The sequence below is a fragment of the Schistocerca nitens genome, chromosome 4 (genome assembly GCF_023898315.1).
Source record: "Schistocerca nitens isolate TAMUIC-IGC-003100 chromosome 4, iqSchNite1.1, whole genome shotgun sequence".
In the NCBI taxonomy this organism is placed as follows: Eukaryota; Metazoa; Arthropoda; class Insecta; order Orthoptera; family Acrididae; genus Schistocerca; species Schistocerca nitens.
This window is the reverse complement of record NC_064617.1, coordinates 168,498,138-168,502,426: the sequence shown is the minus strand read 5'-3', so window position 1 is coordinate 168,502,426 and position 4,289 is coordinate 168,498,138. Positions and strand designations below refer to the sequence as shown.

The 4,289-nt window shown below is 42.5% G+C and overlaps 1 pseudogene; it reads left to right on the top strand.

The window, feature by feature from the left end:
• The first annotated feature begins 2,116 nt into the window (after positions 1–2,116).
• Positions 2,117–2,234, top strand: LOC126254308 (5S ribosomal RNA; annotated as a pseudogene).
• The last annotated feature ends 2,055 nt before the right edge of the window (positions 2,235–4,289 follow it).

Sequence of the window (4,289 nt, the reverse complement as noted above, 5' to 3'; positions counted from 1 at the left end):
TAAATGATCTTTTGGATAGGGTGGATAGAAATGTGCCGCTGTTTGCTGATGTGCTGTGGTGTACGGGAAGGTGTCGTCGTTGAGTGACTGTAGGAGGATACAAGATGACTTGGAGAGGATTTGTGATTGGTGTACAGAATGGCAGCTAAATCTAAATATAGATAAATGTAAATTAATGCAGATGAATAGGAAAAAGAATCCTGTAATGTTTGAATACTCCATTAGTAGTGTAGCGCTTGACACAGTCACGTCGATTAAATATTTGGGCGTAACATTGCAGAGCGATATGAAGTGGGACAAGAATGTAATGGCAGTTGTGGGGAACGCGACTAGTCGTCTTCGATTCATTGGTAGAATTTTGGGAAGATGTGGTTCATCTATAAAGGAGACAGCTTATAAAACACTAATACGACCTATTCTTGAGTACTGCTCGAGCGTTTGGGATCAATATCAGGTCGGATTGAGGGAGGACATAGAATCAATTCAGAGGCGGGCAGCCAGATTTGTTACTGGTAGGTTTGATCATCACGCGAGTGTTACGGAACTGCTTCAGGAACTCGGGTGGGAGTCTCTAGAGGAAAGGAGGCGTTCTTTTCGTGAATCGCTACTGAGGAAATTCAGAGAACCAGCATTTGAGGCTGACTGCAGTACAATTTTACTGCCGCCAACTTACATTTCGCGGAAAGACCACAAAGATAATATAAGAGAGATTAGGGCTCATACAGAGGCATATAGGCAGTCATTTTTCCCTCGTTCTCTTTGGGAGTGGAACAGGGAGAGAAGATGCTAGTTGTGGTACGAGGTACGCTCCGCCATGCACCGTATGGTGGATTGCGGAGTATGTATGTAGATGTAGATGTAGACGTGTGTCCATCAGAAAGAGTAAATTTGTAATATTGTATATCGTGAACGAAGATTTTTGTGAGGTAAGTGATTCATGAAAGGTATAGGTTATTGTTAATCAAGGCCATTCTTTTGTAGGGATTATTGAAAGTCAGGTTGCATTGGGCTAAAAATATTGTGTGTCAGCTTAGTGTTGATAAGAAGAAGTAAAGAGAGAAATTTTTGAATACGTTCAGTTCTGCTCAGCTGTTTGAAAATCAAATAACGTAAGAGGTTTACCAGCACAGTAATTCATTAATTTTTCTAAGGGGATGTTTCACAACTACACAGTCGATTGACAGGTCCTATCGACAAGCAAATATCAAGAAGAGTGTGTATCAATATTTGTCCCGCACACATTGGTTGCATCTCTATACACAACGAGGTAAGGACATCAACACGACTTGACTGAAAGGCAGAACGCGTACAATTCTTAAGTGACAAAAATCATGATGTGTGTGAAGACGTATCACTATGAACCTACCACCAAACTACAAAGAGCAGATATTCAGGTGAAAGTCAACGCTTTGAGAACACAATCGACAATCTAGCCAATGTGACACAGGGGTTGAACAACATCGCAAAGAAAGAATTGCTTCTATGAACATTCGGTGCGTGTATTCCATTTACGGGACACGTTGTAGAGCTCGTGAAACTTTAAAAGCAGCATATTAACTTCTCTTCATTCGAACCTGCGACCTTTCTGTTCTTTTACTGTCGCCGTTTTTTCTCAGCATACATCATGTCATCTGCAATTGTGTAGGTGACTGTTAGTGAACAAGTAATAAAAGGTGACATATGTATGTCAATGCTATAATCTTGGGGTGGCGGTAGTGTTGTGGAATACGGTTTTGGTGTGTACCGGGCTGTTACATAGTTATTCGTGTACTCACTTTAGTTGGACGCATGTAGCTGATTCGATACGAAGGAAACAAAACTTTCACACATTGTTTATGATTCAGAACATTACATCACCTTGCTGTTGCCGTGTATCGCGAGAGATGTGCGAGTAGGCTATGATAACTTCAGCGAGAGTTACGATGACTTCTGTTCCTTTCTTATGTTTCTGTGTGTGATGGGAAGTGTTTCTTTTGCATGCATGTGCTTTCCGTTCTGCGTCCTCGGTCAGTTCTCCCAGAGCGGTAAAGAGTCAGTTGTTGCAAAGTGTTGTGTTTTATGTTTATTCCATTTTTCCATTCCACTATGGTGTTTAGTATGTAGTAACTTTCATCTGGGCAACGGCCTTGCCGCAGTGGATACACCGGTTCCCGTGAGATCACCGAAGTTAAGCGCTGTCGGGTGTGGCCGGCACTTGGATGGGTGACCTTCCGGGCCGCCATGCGCTGTTGCAATTTTTCGGGATGCACTCAGCCTAGTGGTGCCAATTGAGGAGCTACTCGACGGAATAGTAGCGGCTCCGGTCAAAGAAAACCATCGTAACGACCGGGAGAGCGGTGTGCTGACCACACGCCCCTCCTATTTGCATTCTCAGTGAGGATGACACGGCTGTCGGATGGTCCCGATGGGCCACTTGCGGCCTGAAGACGGAGTGCTTAATTTTCCTCCATTTTTAGTTATCGGTATAGACTGTTAGTGTGTTTCCGAATATGTAGATGGCTTTTTACAAGCACTGTTATCCACAGCTCAACGAACCACATGACAGTGCATAAATATGCCAGTTTCACAAACATGCTCCACAGGATAAACAGAACTCCTCTTAAACCAGAGAGCTACGCATAAGAACTACATATAATCAAACAAATTGCTGCTGAAAACGACTACAAAACAGACATCACAAACACGCTCTGCAACAAGGTAAAAATGAAACATAAAAATAGCAGCCACTCACTGAAGAGCACAACCAAAGGATCTGAAAACCAGAGGCAGTACACACAGACAACACAGCAGACCACACCACATCAGGAAAAAGAGACAGATGGTACACTCTAACACACAATAACAAAATATCACATAGAACAGGAAACATCTTGAAAAAGCAAGGGATCCCAGTAACATTCAGAACAAGCAACACACTTCAGAAAAGGCTAAGACCAGAAATAATAACATCAGGAAAATTCAGCAACTCTGGAATGTATCAGGTCACATGCAACTCCTGTCAGGCCCAGTACATAGGACAAACAAGCAGAAATTTCCGAACGAGGTACACAGATCACACGCGGGCGCTAAAGAGTGCCAACACACATTCTACTTTCGCAGAGCACCTAATCAACAAAAACCATAACCCTACTAATATCGAAAGCGATCTACATATTCTGAAAAACAGCAACAGTCTGTACCGGCAACTAACAATAGAAGAAAATTACTACATACTAAACGCCTTAGTGGAAGGGAAAAAAGTAATAAACGATAACACAACAATTTGCAACAACTCACTCTTTACCGCTCTGAGAGAACTAACCAAGGACATGGAAGAGAAAGCACACACATGCAAAAAAACAATTTACCCATGACACACAGAGACATAAATAAGGAACAGAAGTCCTCGTAACTCCCGCTACTGTTTTCGTAGCCTTCTCGCGCATGCGATTCATCTGTCGCTTTACACACGTAAAGCAAGATGGCGTAATGTTCTGGATCATAAAAAAAGTGCGAAAGTTTTCTTTTTCTGTGTATAGAGTCAGCTACATGCGCCCAGCGAACGTGAGCGCACGAATAACTAAATAGCAGCCCAGCACACACCAAAACTGTATTCCTTAACCCTACCGCAAACCCAAGGGTATAACGATGACATAAGTATGTCACCTTTTAGTACTTGTTTGCTAACAGTCGCTCACACAGCTCCAGATGACATGATGTCCGCTGAGAAAAAACGGCGACAGAAAGAGCACAGAAAATATGCCGCAAACAGAGACAATAATTCTTATAAACATGCCATAACATACAATAAATAAGGTAGTATAAAGTATCTATAGAAAATTACCGGGTGATCAAAAGTCAGTATAAATTTGAAAACGTAATGTACCACGGAATAGGGTAGATAGAGAGGTAAAAATTGACGCACATGCTTAGAATGAAATGGGGTTTTATTAGAAAAAAAACAACGTATTGCTAGACCCGTGAAAGATCTCTTGCGCGCGTCGTTTGGTGATGATCGTGTGATCAGCAGCCACTTTCGTCATGCTTGGCCTCCCAGGTCGTCAGACCTCAGTCCGTGCGATTATTGGCTTTGCGGTTACCTCAAGTCGCAAGTGTATCGTGATCGACCTACGTCTCTAGGGATGCTGAAAGGCAACATCCGACGCTATTGCTTCACCATAACTCCGGACATGCTTTACAGTGCTGTTCACAACATTATTCCTCGACTACAGCTATTGCTGAGGAATGATGGTGGACATATTGAGCATTTCCTCTAAAGAACATCATCTTTGCTTTGTTTTACTTTGTTA